General features: G+C 37.1%; 1 protein-coding gene across 12 annotated transcripts in view; it reads left to right on the top strand.

Moving 5' to 3' along the window:
* Positions 1 to 16,198, top strand: part of LOC112044815 (protein prickle) — a 408,579-nt gene that overhangs the window by 99,320 nt on the left and 293,061 nt on the right. The gene's annotated exons all lie outside the window — the stretch shown is intronic.

The raw sequence follows: 16,198 nt of genomic DNA, 5'->3' as shown, positions 1-16,198 counted from the left end.
CTTTTACAAAATTGCTTTACTATTAGCATACTTTTAATACAATTTAAAAAACTGTCATCATCCCTATTGTTTTGATTTTTATCTTAATAAGTTGATAATAAAGACTAAAATAGCGAATAGGCCAGTAGAGATTCGAACCCAAAACCGCATAGTCCGTAAACGAACCAGCTTACTACGGAACCAATGAGGCAATTAATTCTGGAGGTAGTATATATAGTACAACAAAGCATTGTGCGTTTACTAAAGCCATTTCCACACTGCCCGCTGTCCTACATTCCGCCGCACCTCGCCGTTCATCATAGCAGCCTTATCAGCTCCCGGCCATTACGGATTAAAAAAACACTTCGCGGACCATCCTTACACCGCGTCCCAACCCAAAAAGTCATAACAACCACAAAACATCCACAGGAAAATATCACTCAAAAGTTAAACAACTCAAAGTTTATAAGGTGCAGTTTAGTTTGAAGGTTTCGTTTCCGAGGGTAGACTGCCATTTTAATTCAGTGGGTACGTCCGGCGAATTAGTAATGAAATTAAGTGGCCGCGAGGGACGTGAGTTCGGTTCCTGGTCTCGCTTTCAGTGCGATGTTTCCGTAAATTAATTTTATGGATGCTAGCTTTTATTTTATTGTATGTTCGTTTGTTGTTGAGTGTTTCATATTGTTGAGATCGTTATATGATATGGTTCCATTAGGTCAAATGTTTCCTAAAAGAGTAGCTTATAAAACAGTTCCGTGATGAGGTTGTAAAAAAATTAAGTGTAGTTTAATACGATTTATGTAAGGACTTACAATATGTTATGTATTATTATGTATTTTGAAAAAGTATGTGAAAAACAAATTTTAATAAAAAAAATTCAACCGACTTCCAACTCTAAAATTAACCTAAACTCTAAAATTAAGCAAAAAATAAGATCTTACCTATGTGCTACCTTCTGATCAGTTTGGTGCCAAGTCATTAATGTTTTAAGTCAAGCCGTTTAAATTACAAAATTTCTGTAGTTCTTTCAAAAACATACATACAGCCGAACGTAGAACCTCCTCCTTTTTGGAAGTCGGTTAAAAAGTGCATAATCCCTATTACATTTGCTCATTTGCGGAATTCATAGACGTTGTAGGGGCACCCCCAGGGTATCATTCACCCGCTAAGTGTCAAATTCTTACACAAATAGAGGTTAAATTCGACGCTCAGCGGCTGAATGATCCCCTGCGGGTGCCTCTACAACGTCGATGAATTCCACAGATAGAGCGTGATTTATTTGCTATGTGCGTAACAACAAAAAGCTGTGAACTTTTCAAAAACCAATTACGGGCATTTGTGGCCTATTCAGAAATCTTTGAAAATAAACTCATATTTATAGCCCGAACCGAATACAGTAAATACCGTATATCGATAACAGTTTTGGCTGTCCACTAGCCCACAACGTAGGGTCCTAACCACTAGACGATCACGGCCAAACGGCGCATCGGTGGCACGCGAGGCGGAGCGCTCTGGACCGTTCACCACCGGTCGAAGGTGATGCATGGACCGCGGCGGGCAAGCGGATCTCAACGTCGTGTGTCGTCCAGCCCCAGAAGGGGGAGAGTGAGTATCAAGGGACAAGGAGCGAAAAGAGAAAATAACTTGTAGGGAGTCAAGAAGGCGTCCCGGGAACACGCAAAGAGCAAGTACCGGGTTCGCCCTCCCTCGATTCGGCCCAAATTACCGAGAGGTTGAAAGGGCCATGGGAGGTGGTGGGTTGTCCACTAGCCCAATATGGAAAAGTAGTAAATAACTTTGTAAACAGAATACTAAATGCAAGCAGCGTTACAGTAAAAATAAATAAATTTGAATTCCTTGCCATGATCGTAACGAACCAAACAGAATACTCGATTCGTTAAGTACAAGTCTTGCCAAATGCAAGACGCGCTGTAAATCTTAGAGTTATTCTCAGAACTGTACAGTTTCTTGGATATTCTGTCTAGTAGACGAATTGGGGTTGTATTTACTTAAAATTAATAAATCTGAGTAAACATAGACGTAGATTTCTTTTTTGTTTAAAAGTAAAACAGGAATTAAGTAAGCATTTTTGTACTTATGGGAGTAAACAAGCCAGAAAAAGTTTTGATTGGTAAACTTGTATAAAAAGGTACCTAAATAATTATTATTGGTGAATTTCACGTTAGTATTTATAAAACTAAATAACGTTTATTATCATTAGATAATCGAGTTGAAAAGTAAGAAGTTAATTATTAAACTGTTAACTATTTTAAGACAAATATGCAAATAACTATGAATAAAACATTTAATCTTATTCAGATCAAATTACTTACCTTAATTTAAAAGGTTTCACCTGATTTTCATTCCCGTGTGAATATTAAAGAACTATGTTCAGTAGATTCAGAGAGTAAGTAAGTACGTCTACTACCTACAACCTCACAATAATTACCGCTTCTTCAAACTTTTTAATAGAATAGAATTTAATAATTTTATAGGATTCCGAAGATGTAACATATTAGTACATTATTTTCAAACATATATAGTGATTGATACTAACTGTAACTTGTGACGGGCGGCCCTCTCTTTCATATTATATTTTATTTAGTTTAAATAAAATTACTCTGTTATAAAATGAGTGATTTAGAGATTTGGTAATTAGTTGACAAATAAACAAGTAAGTTAGTATAATTATTTCTGTTAATTTACAGAGACTCCTATTCGAATCACATTAAAGAACCATTTAATTAGCACCTCATTCATATAAAATACTCATTAATGTAGACCCTACAGTAAAACAATTAATAATTACATATATACAATACATGCATTAATTAAAATTATCTACTCCTTTTGATTTCACAAAAGTCGAATAAAAAATAAAGCATTGCATTAATATGCAGTAAAATGGCGACTTTACTTTTAAAAAGCCTACGTTTTATGTTGTAAAGTCTAGATGAAGTATGGATAATATCCCCTCCATTTATATAAAGAGTTCTTCTCTATTTCATCTAAAACAGAGTACCATAGAGCAAGTGTGGGATCCATTACGAGAAAATATGCTAACCGTCGTATTGTTACGTAGGGACAAAGCAACTTAGTATTCGAGTGAAAATCTGGTGAAAATAAACTACTTAAACGCATTTCAGATTTGTTGTGAATGGATATTTCATATAATTACACGCCTTTGTGTTTCACTTGTGATGTATTTGTCAATTTTATTGTGTTGATAATAAAATGAACATTGTATTATTATGTTTATTATGAAGTTGTTTGTAAAATAAATATATTAGGTACGTTATAAAGTGAATCATATTATAGGTACATAATGTTTATTTCAGGTATTTGTGTTTTTTGACATGTGGGTATATTTCGCTTGATATAGTATTTAAATAAAATAAAAATAAAATGAGCCTTTATTGCTGTTTTTTATCATTACATACAAGTAGGTACTTGCTAACAAAGTAAATACAATGTAGGGTTAACAACTAGCTAAAACAGTAATTTTCATTCATCATCAATCATCAATTTTGATGATTCAATGATAAAAATTTATCATTGAATCATCAAAATTTACAAAAAAGCAATATAACTATCTTGTATGTATCTAATCATATTTTTTTATTTTACTTCTAACAATTGAAACCTAAATGAAAGTTGTAGCTTGTCTGAGTCAAAAGTTATTTCAATTGGAAATTTCAAAAACCGACAAAATGACCTCAAATTATCAACGCTTCCCTCTCCATTGTATATGAATTATCATAGTTTTAACTTAATAATAATAATTCTTTGATTCTTCAGCTATCTAATGGTGTCATTACATTTTGGATGGATATGATAGTTACGAAGCTACAATAGCAAACTGTATGTAACTGTAACTGTAAACTTCGTGCATTCGTTTTTTTGAAACGACACCCTATTAAGGAAGTAATTTTAAAGACGTATCCATGTCAAAACTAGTTTTATGGAAAACAAAAACATATGGCATTATCCTCTTACTCAGTAAATAATAGGTAGTTTAAAATCATTTAACAATGCATATTACTAATTTTTTTTTTCTTTTTTTTTAATTTCAAATTTTTTTTCAATTTTTAGGTATAAGTAATTGTTTCTAAAATGTGATCAAAATTATTACATTAATCGACTGTCAATTCAGAGTTAACAAGCATATTTACAGTTGTAACCAATATCTGATTAATTTATGACATTACAAGTCAATTCAGAAGCAAAGTAAAGTGTTAAATCCAATAAACACCTATTGTGTCCATCTCTGCACGATCATCGATATTAAAAGTTTACGGCGGCAATCAGTTGATAACATCTCGCGAGATGTTTTCATCCGATAAGTAATAAAGCTGTAAAGCGGTCCGTTGAGTCGGGCTCGGGAGCCTGAGAGGGATAAAACCGATAAGTCCCGTTTTGCATTTAACTGCTCACTTTTTTATACTACGTTTCATGCGCTATAGTTTTTTTTACATTTTTAAGTGACTATACGTTAAATTTTTATTCTCAAAAGAAACAGTTCAATACATGAGAAATAAAAATGTTTAAATGTCGTGTTATCCAGTGTGTGTGACAGGTCAATTAATATTTTAACTTATAAGATTAAAAGGCAGGTTTATATAAAAAAAGTTTGAGAGATATTCTGCGAGAAGTCGTTCAGCTTATCAATAAGTTATTTAGTAAAACGCAATACAATAAATCTCTAGAAAGTTTTTATGCAGTCATTGCATAATATATTTGTTTCATAAATAAGTCATACTGAGACTGTAAATTGTAATGTAAAAGTGCATATCGTTAAAATTACGTTGTATAGAAAAACCTCAACGCGTCAAAAAATACACTTCTACTACCAATTCTGCTCTAATAATAAGGTTTCTGTCTTTTTTTTCTTCTGTATTTTTTTAAAAATTTGTTGATTCTATAGGGTTGGGTACATAAGCCGTAATTCAGACGGCGCCATATGAAGTTTCTCAATCTGAAGCCCTGACCACTGTTGTTATTGCAGTAGATTGGCACTCAGATGCCTTTCACAAATTTTTAATAGTGTTTTGTTTTATATATATACATTTTTTTACATTTTATAAACAGTGTTGTAAAATAATATAAATAAATGAGCTTACAAAAAATATAAAAAAAAAAGTTTTTGTGAAATCATTGAAATTATAACCTGTCAATTTTAATAGGCATTTGTGTACCGATCTACGTCCCCTGTAGCGACACGTGCCAGCTTCTTGTTAATAGGTTTTCTATTCAAAATACGCCGGTAAGACGACGTAAGGGGCGCGCGGGGGTAAGGCGGGGGCGGGTGGGGTCTGATCCTGATAATAGCTTAATCAGAGCCCATCACTCGATAACGAGCGAAATGGAAATTCAGTTCCAGGACAATCTTGAGAATAGGTAAGTACATTCGATACGGCTGTTACCTACAGTTATGCAAAGAAAATTTCTTATTTCTGTTATTTTGAATAACTTTTAGAACGAGAGATTGTGATAGCCAGACTTACCTTGTTTTGACGGTATGTTTAAATCGCTTGGCAGTACGTCTTTGTCGGTAGGGTGGTAACTAGCCCCGGCCAAAGAAATACCTGGACCTATTCAGAAAACCTCAATCGGCCCAGCCAGGGATCGAACCAAGGACCTCCGTCTTGTAAATCCACCGCACATAACTACCACTGCGCCACGGAGGCAGATAAGAGCTACACGGTTATATTTTGGATTTCCGCCCATTGGACTATTTTTTCCGACTTCTATACGATGGTAGTCCATACGATTAATTTAAGGGGAAAGAGTACCTATAATATTGGTTCTTTTAAAAAACATTTGAACTTGAGTTCTGAATCTAGTTCAAGGCAGTGTTATTATTATTACTGCCAATAAAAACGCTTAACGGCTGCCAGAGAAGTTATAACCACATGAAGATTAACATCATCATCATCATTATCAGCCGATGGACGTCCATTGCTGGACATAGGCCTCTTTCATGGACTTCCAAGCACATCGGTCTCGAGCCGCAGCATCCAGCGACTCCTTATTATCCATCCATCCAGGATTAATATCAATGTCTCGAAAAGCACTGCTAAATTTAGAATTAATGAATCTTTTTCCTACCTAATTAGGGTTTCATGATAAGTAGGTTAGGTAATTATAAAATCAAGACTGAAGTTTAATCAGAAGTCGACAAGACACAGTCTTATCGTTAATTAAGCAAAATTTATTGTCCGTTGGTCGTAATTGCGAGAACAAGGCGCCGGCGCTCTCTACGTAGATAAACTCTTGCGCGTCAGGATTTACATCGAGTATTTTGTGAACGATACATCGAGCCTTTTGTGAACGATACATCGAACCTTTCCTGAAAGGTACATTGAGCTTTACTTAAACAATACGTCGAACCATTAGTAAACGATACAACGTGTATTTTGAAAACGATACATCAATTTATTTATAAACGATATAGATACATGTAGTCTTTTGTACAAGCTACAACTACATTGTTTTGTAATACATTGAGCCTTTTGTAACGGTGAAGGCCAATCCGCATTGGGCCAGCGTAGTAAACAATTTGACTAACCCTCTCATTCTGAGAGAGGACTCGTGCTGAACAGTGAGCCGAATATAGGTTGCTAATGATATAAAGTAACGAAAAAAAGATATTTGTAAACATCATGAACTAAACAACAACTAATTTTTATTTTATAATTAACTAAGTATATGTCCAGTTAAAAGTGAAGTTAAATTTTAGTAGATACCTATAACACCTAGTATGTAGACAAAAAAGACTGAATAACTTTAAACTGTAATGTGAGCAATAGAAAGTATACTCTAACTCGCTTTTATATCTGAAATAAAGTGCAGTTTAAGCTTTTTTGTGGTTTGCTTATTCCGCTCTTTGTATTTGCCGACAGTGGCTATAAATTTTATAGGTTTTAGTACACTAGCGACTTTATGTAGACTGTCGCTCGGCAAATTGTTCACATTTGCTACGGCAATTAGTCGCAATGCGTTATCATTTTGTTTTTTTCTCAATCTCAATCTCACTTGATGGTCAGTGATTATGCAATCTAAGATGGACGCAGGCTAACTTGTTAGGAGGAGGGTGAAAATCCACACCCCTTTAGGTTTTTACATGACATCGTACAAGAACGCTAAATCACTTGGCTGTACGTCTTTGTCGGTAGGGTGGTGACTAGCCACAGCCGAAGCCTCCCACCAGCTAAACCGATTAAGGAAATCTCAATCGGCCCAGCCGGGGATCGAACCCAAGTCTTGTAAATCCATCGGGCATTCTACTGCGGATCCGCATCCGCATCTGCACCTGCAGTAAGTAGTAATTTTCAAGCTCTTTTATTAAGTAGCTTATTTAATTTGCTTACTTTTTTCAGGGTGTAACTGTGCTTAAAAAAACTTCAACATTTGAACCCTAGAAACCATATACTAACCATAGAAACAACTATATGTACTTACTATAGAGGTATTCCTTAATGCCTAAGTGCTTCAGATTAGAAGGAAAGACGATAAGACAAAATGTAACAAAACAAAAGATCCCCAGTTTAGTGTTACTATAAATTCGATAAACCCGGAAAATCGACGACAAACACTCACGTACTGTGCACTAAACAACCCTAAATTGGGCACCGTTTAAACCTCAACTTACCTTCTTCACGACCAAACTCCAACCATTATAAAAAACCCATTCGAATTTAAACCTTGGACGCATACAAATAGAGTTGTTTTTAATTTGTCCGTGAATTCAAAATGCAGAATAAATTTCACTTCAATCAGATGCGCTGTAAAAGTAAACTAGATCGTTTGCCTTTGCAGCACGTTTGCTGAGCTTGATGCATCGCTATTCGTGCTCAAATTGAGTTTATGGACTTGGGTATGGAGTACCTTTCTAAAGGAGGAAGGAGGAGGAGGACTGTAAGGTCCCTTGTCCTTACTGTAATAGCAGTAAGTCACCGTCTCACCACTACACTATTATACACTATAATGGCCAGCAGCACACGTCCGCCTCCTCTCGATGCCAGAGATAGACTGCCCGCTTTCTCCCACTACCGGTGTATATATACACAAACACTACAAGGAGCAAGGAAATTGGTGGTAGTGCATTCGCGTACTTTGGACAGCACCTTAATCAGTCAGTTAGAGTATTTTTTTTAAGAATATTTGCCATATCATTTTAAATATGACCAATATTTGAGAAATACTGTATTAGGAGTAGTACCACAATAGTCCAATGGGGCGGGGTTTGATGAGTTGATGATTTGATGAGTCCGGCCTCTTTACCGTTAAGCTATCAACAGTGGATTTCATAGACATTGCAGGGGCTACTCCAGGGGACCATTCATGCGCTGAGTGTCAAATTCTCATACGCATAGAGTTTAAATTCAACACTCAGCGGGTGAACGATCCCCTGGGGGCGCCCCCACAACGTCTATTCCATTGTAAGACTTTTTGATTATCAGTATCACGTGACAATGATCGTTAAAATCAAACATCCTACTTCCTACTAATATTATAAACGCGAAAATTTGTATGGCTGTTTGGATGTATGTTTGGATGTATGTTTGGATGTTTGTTACTCTTTAACGCCGCTACTACTGAAGCGATTTGGCCAAAATTTGGAATGGAAATAGATTTTACTCTGGATTAATATATATAATATACATAGGCTACTTTTTATCCCGAAAAAATCCATGGTTTCCCGAGATTTGCGAAAACTGATGATTTTAATAATATGAATGTTTGTTACTCTCTCACGCCTCGATTACTTAACCGCTTAATTAGCTGAAATTTGTTATTGAGATATATTATAGCATGGATTAACACATAGGCTACTTTTTATCCCGGAAAAATCCATGGTTCCCGAAGGGATCTGTGAAAAACTGAATTCCACGCGGACGAAGTCGCGGGCGTCCGCTAGTTATTGCCATAAGTTTGCCAAAACGTAATCGAGTTGCGTGATGGTAAGCGTCATGTCCCTGTTCTCCAACTTCCTGACTCCAGGCTGAAAATTTTTTCTGAGAATTTCTTGGAAGAAAGAAAAGACTCAACCCATGACCCGAACCCAGGGCTTCGTGATCCACTTAAGCTAACAACTAACTTGAGCATCGAATCTACGACCGCGTAAACAGAATAGAATAGAATAGAATTTTTTTATTTGTTAACACAAGGTTTAAGATAATATTTATTCTCATAAAAAGGCTTAACCGCTAACATGAGAACATAATTTTTAACTTAAATTAACTTATATTACTTCGCCATCATGTTTTTTTGCTATTACTCACTCAATGCATTAGTTCAGTCATAATTATTTAAACTGCTGTGGATTACTTAATATGTAATCTGCTAGTTTAGTTTTAAATGCATTGAGTGAGTTTACATTTTTAATTGGTGTTGAAAACTTAAAACTAATACATCGTGATACTTATAACTATAAATATATAAATAATATAGAATTAAATGTGTTGTGCCAATAAAATGGATCCGACTCAGCTAGAATGTTACCTACAACGCTGATATTCTGCCGGATACTATTGAGGGAAGAACAAAACGAAGAAGCTTAGAAGAAGTTTATAAACCTAAAAAACAAACAGGTACGAGCATCTTTAAAAACATGCTTCAATTCTGAAATGATCATGTAATAAAAACAAAACAGTTATGTCCACTTGAATGTAGCGAGCGTAGAAACTCCTACATCAGCAGGAGGCGAGTGTTTGATTTAATAACATTTAAAAGTGTCAGTGGGTTCGGTCCCGGCGAGGCAATAAATCGCACTGTCCCCGCGCCCATTCCGTCTACGTACCCGTAGATAGGTAAGTGTATATATACATATATTATATATATCAGTCACTGCGTAGCTTTACTTAAAAGGTATAGGATTTTATTACGAATATAGCTTCACGATAGACGACTCAACACCGAAAGATCGTAGGTTCGATCCTTGCCCATGACAATCTTTTTCTGTAAAATCGGAGTTAATGGGGTAACACATACATGCTTCAGATAGCACGTGGTGTTCATAATCTGCTGGCGTGCATAGAGTTCTAATACAGGGTATCATCATCATCATCAACCCATATTCGGCTCACTGCTGAGCTCGAGTCTCCTCTCAGAATGAGAGGGGTTAGGCCAATAGTACACCACGCTGGCCCAATGCGCATTGGCAGACTTCACACACGCAGAGAATTTTCTTAATTCTCTGGTATTCAGGTTTCCTCACGATAATTTCCTTCACCGTTTGAGACACGTGATATTTAATTTCTTAAAATGCACACGACAGAAAAGTTGAAAGCATGCCCCGGATCGGATTCAAACCTAAGCCCTCCGGAATCGGAGGCAGAGGTCACATCCACTAGGCCATCACGGCTAGTACAGGGTATACTCGTAGTTTATCAGTTACAGGTGTCAAAAACGTTAAAAATTAATGAAGCAATCAGATCTACGAACTTTTCGATTGCAGTAATGTTAAGATGACCAATATATTGACCTCTTTAGTACACATAATTAAACGACGAAGGAAGTTCTTTTATGCTTAGTATGGCGTGCACTCCCTGTCGTTACAGAGTCAGTCAGCTAAAGCCCGCCATTCCGCATTGGTGCAGCATGGCGGGCTACGAGGACGACGGCCTGACCCTTATAGGCCATCAAAACCTCTTGATATTGAAAGTCGGATAAAGGGCCACAGATGCGAGCTAGACTGTAAACGGTTAATATAGGGACAGTTAACAGTTACCGCCAACTGCAGCCCTGCTACCAATTTAACGGGCTGTACTAAATCTGTTGCGTTGAACCCAGTTGTAGCGCTAGAACCAGGTGACCAATCTATACTGCGGCTTTAATTGCTTATTTCGTGCTGTTATGCTGATTTCAACGCAATTCGAACCTTACGAAATACGTAAAGCTTTCCTTAAAATATCTACCTATTATTTATGTAAGCCGTGATAGACCAATGGATAGGATCTCTATCTCCGATTCCGGAAGGCGTGGGTTTGAATTCGGTCCGGGGCATGCACCTCCAACTTTACAGTTGTGTGCATTTTAAGAAATTAAATATCACGTGTCTCAAACTGTGAAGGAAAACATCGTGAGAAAACCTGCATACCTGAGAATTTCCTCAATTATCTGCGTGTGTGAAGTCTGCCAATGTCTGTTTCAATTCCTTAGAAATTCGGTACATATATTAAGGAAAGCTTTAGCTGTTTCGTAAGGTTTAAATTGCACAGTATGAAACATTGAGAACTCCCACTAGTTACTCCCTATTCTTCCTCGCACACTTGAAAACATAAAAGTATTGTAGAAATGCTTTTGTATGCTAATCTTATATGGAAACTAAATGCGGTAACTTTTTCTCACTTTCTTTGTAAAAATTTGACTATAATGCTGAGAAGGACGTGTATAAAGTGGCGATGGGCGCAGATGTAAATATGTAAAGCGTTATAATAAATTGCTGCCGCACAATGGACTTCGCGGCATAATTCAATCAGCTCTATCGTAGACTCCCATTGAAGACTCTAGGGTGACCATGAGGAGTAATGCATGGGATTTCTCGTAGAGACCTTAAGGTGTGACCTTGTGAGAGTGCTAAATAATGTAGTGATCAAACATCTACGTTGATAAAAATTAGTTTGTCAGTGGTCTTGAAGTTTTTACCTTTATTATGTGCCTGGTGATACCGGCGTGACAGTCAATGACATCGTGTGAGGTCAAACATCCGAGTGTATGGGTATATGTAATGTACTTAAATACTCAGTAGAATTTCTTCCAAAGATTGGAACAGTGTCTGTTAATGTTCAGCATACAAGTAGAACTTCGATTTCAATAAGAACAATTATCCCAGAATGTTTTCCACAACTTTTTTGAAGAATGTTAGCCCTGACATTCAGAAGCTGCTTCTGAATGACAGGGCGTTCTATCGAGAGATATCTTCAATAAAATAAATTAAGTACTGTTATGGTGACCCACTGGACTTTGTAGCGCTTAGAATGAAATATTTTGTAAACAAAATCAACGAATCAATCACAACCAAATGAAAGAAACTAACTTTATATTGCCTCCTTTCTTTTACGCAGTTATAATGAATACACAGACACTCTGCTTTTATATAATTATGTTATATTTACTGATTAAAAAAAAATAAGGAATAACTCAACTCGACACGTAAGTTCTTTTTTGAATGTTTGTTAACTCAACTTCGATTTTTTTTTTTTGAATGCGTGGACCATCAATCCTAACCGATAGTCTGGACACCCTACCAGTGTGCGCGGGGCGCGGAGCGCAGTGCGGTGAGGGGTGGCAGAGCCTGCATCTGTTTACCATATGAATGAGCGCGCTCGCGTCACACATCTTATCTGAGATGGCGAGTTTCAGCGCAAGATGGGATGCTGCGATATTGAGATATACGCTATCGCACCTAACTGTTCTTAACATATTATCTCATCGCTTAGAGTCATCATTTAGTATATATCATTTAGGATATAGCCACTACAGATCCAAGCATTTCTCCTGGTCTTATCAGTCTTATTAGGAAAATTAGGCGTATGTTGGATTATGTTTGTTTACCTGGTTGCTGTCAAAAGGTTAAAACCACACAAAATAAATTAAATGTTTTAAAATTTAATTTTTTCAATTAAATTAAAATTTTTCCTTCACTTTTTGAAACACGTGATATTTAATTTCTTAAAAATGCACACAACTGAAAAGTTGGAGGTGCATGCCCTGGTTACCTACTCTTAACAAAATAGTCGATGAAAGGACGTCTGAAGAATATCTGTTTTTTTAAGTAAAAAATAGATTTACTTTCGTGTATACATTATTATTGCTTTATGAAATAAAACATCCCCTGGAGTTTTTAGTTTGTTTATTTCGAATGTATTTATAGAAGAAGCAAAAACATCAAAGCCGTAGTAATTCAAGATCGTAAAATCTGTGGGCCAGCAGCGGGGCCATTTGTCCCGCGTGTAAGCGTGCGCGATGCAACCGCTACATGGCTTTACACTGTTATCTGTACCAGAGATCATGGCCCCACGAGGCCATGGGACTCGAAGACGAGCGTCGTTGTCAGCGCTGTGTTTTTTATGATGAGGATTTTGTTTTGGATGTAATATTGAGATGTAGATACATCTTAGTAAGATGAAAATTGATGATGTACATTTGTATCCTGCTAACCAAGTCAGTGTTTTTTTCATTATTATTATTTACAAGTAAGCCCTTGACTACAATCTCAACTGATGTAAGTGATGATGCAGTCTAAGATGGAAGCGGGCTAACTTGTTAGGAGGAGGATGAAAATCCACACTCCTTTCGGTTTCTAAACGACATCGTATGTCTTTGCCGGCAGGGTAGTAACTATCTACAGACGAAGCCTCCCATCAGCCAGACCTGGACCAATTAAAAAAACCTCAAAAATCTCAATCGGCCCAGCCGGAGATCGAACCTATGACCTCCATCTTGTAAATCCACCGCGCATAACACTGCGCCACGGAGGTCGTCACGCATCGGTAGAGGACGCACTTGTGTGACATTCAATACAAAGAATACTACAATCCGATTGATGCGATGCGTCCGATACGTACGATGCGGATATGTGGACGCCTGTCTTTAGTCGGTAGGCTTCGTAGATCGTTGCACTGATAGCTTTCAAAGGCGCTTACTGTTGAATACTGAGTGAGACAAATGATCCGGCCAAGTGAAAGATTTACGTGAAGTGCCAGTGAATGTTTGTCACCATAACAAACAATACTTAGCAAACATTCGTAAATATTTATAACTTAAACCTGTACATATGTATTTTTTTCTATAGAATACAATAAGGAACTTTGTTAACTCACCCACTTAACTCACCCTCTTAACTATACAAATCATGCCCACCTGGAATTGTGGCAAAAATACTGGCTGCATTTCCTCCAGGCTGATCCTTTGCGCAAAAAATGAGCCAGCCCTTCTGTCAGCAGTCAAGTCATGTCAAAATTCATTTATTTCCAATAGGCTTAATTTACAAGCTCTTTCGAAACATCAGGTTAAACTTAAGATAATGGTGATAATAATTATACGAAAATTTAAAATTAGAGTTACAAGGGTTCCAACTAGTCGTGGCAACTTTCCGCAGTGAAATAATTCTGAGTATTTTTTTGGCACTAGGACCCCATGACCCAAGAGTTTTCACGGCAAAAGGAACAAATGGGTAACATACTTGTTTTGTGCCACTTACCGATTTCAGCTTTTCTGCTGCTGCTCCCGGTCTTGATTCAGTCTCCCTGATATGACACGGTGGTAATGTGTCAACGCATAACTAACTTAACGGTTAAATGGATGGAGTCCATTTGAAGCGAAGTATTGACCATCCGACTTTAGTTCTCAATTCAGAATCAAAATCTTATTTCGGTAGCCTTTAGGTAGTATTCATGCGCACCAAGTGTCCCCACCATCGAAGTTTGCCGTTCAATAATAATACTTTCGTAAAATACGTAATAATTTCAATAATAATAGATCTCCTCAAAATGTTATTGTTAGCAACTCTGTTCCGCCCCCTGATTCGTAAAATTGATAGTGGACGGACAAGTATGTTGCTGAGACGGTGGAGTCTCAAGCCATTTCATTAAACTGACCAGTTACTTGGACACCTAGGCGTTTATTAAGGAACGACATTCAATAAAACTACTAAAAATTGCCAAAACCGACGCAACGTTTAACCAAATGGATAAACTTCTCTTGTCATTTAGTTGTTTGCATTTTTTGATTTCGCAATGAACCTGTAACTGAACTAACTTGTGCCAAGAATCGAATTTAGAACTTCTCAGCTTTAAAGCAAGTTACTGCGCCAACTACCAACTGCGCCAGTGAAGTGCAGAAATGCATAGAACAATTTATTTGATCGGATATATTAAAGTAACCGTATCGACTGCTTATGATCAGGTTTGCCCACAGAACAGAATTACAGTGAAATAAATCTCGCGTGTTCAACGATATTTAAAGCCATGATTTCACTGCGTAGCCTGCAAACAAGATCTGGATGAATATTGATGATTCTGGTATACTTTGCTTAGTATACTGGAGGTCCTGGGTTCGATTGAAAAATTCCGGTTAATGTAAAAAAATATTTAATGGGCTCAGAGCCCCTTGCAGTTCGTGGGGCTCTAGATGCCTTACATATCAAAGTAAATATTGCTGTATAGAATAAAATTAGCTATATAACACCTCACCGCCGCCATTTTAAGCCAGTCTTTTTGGATGTTAAGCTCCTAAACCTATTTAAAATTCGCGGTTGTTTTAAGTAGAGAATCAGCCAGGTCTGGTGGGAGGCTTCGGCCGTGGCTAGTTACCACCCTGCCGACGAAGACGTACCGCCAAGCTATTTAGCGTACGATGTCGTGTAGAAACCGAAAGGAGTGTAGATTTTCATCCTCCTCCTAACAAGTTAGCCCGCTTCCATCTTAGACTGCATCATCACTTACAGGTGAGATTGTAGTCAAGGGCTAACTTGTAAAAAATAAAAAAAAAACCTTCTATGTATCAGAGGCCAGGGCCAGGTCTATTTATAGGAGACGGGATTTACAACTTTTATAGCCACCACACTGATCTAATGCGGGTTGGTGGATTCGCTAGGTTATGGTTGAATATGTATAACAGCTATATAACACCTCACCACCGCCATATCAAGCCAGTCTGGAAGTTAACCTCCTAAACCTAGTTAAAATTCGCGGTTGTTTTAAGTAGAGTAGAGTATATGGCAAGCGATTTTAGATTTATCGTACGAAATAGTTTACTTGAGTATTTAATGATTATTACTAATCCAAGAATTGTGTAATGTTTATTACTAATCCAAGACTCGAGTGTAACAGTTTAATGTAGAGTGTAACATTCTTGTACAAATAGAACCTTTAAACACATAAACACGCTTCATCATCTTATCGCCAAAATAAAACGGATTTCCCTGAATAAATTGGCCATACATTAACTTTATGAAGTAGTCAAATCAATTGATTTACAATTAAATTGCCGAGCTTTTGTGTAGTGACCGGAAATTAGTAAATTGTAGTAGATAAAATACCAGTAGAGGCTACAGCGATACGACTAAGTGTCGCCGCACACGAGCCTCACGCGACAGCCACAAACGCCGCTACAAGCAAGAAGGGGCCACAAAAGCTGAAGCTGACAGCCACTTGTGGCCGGTGGTCGACACTTGTGGCCGCTGGTTGCTACTTTTTTAACCCATCATTATCAA

The sequence above is a fragment of the Bicyclus anynana genome, chromosome 20 (genome assembly GCF_947172395.1).
Source record: "Bicyclus anynana chromosome 20, ilBicAnyn1.1, whole genome shotgun sequence".
In the NCBI taxonomy this organism is placed as follows: Eukaryota; Metazoa; Arthropoda; class Insecta; order Lepidoptera; family Nymphalidae; genus Bicyclus; species Bicyclus anynana.
Note: the sequence above shows the minus strand (reverse complement) of the source record. Positions and strands in the feature narration are given on the sequence as shown.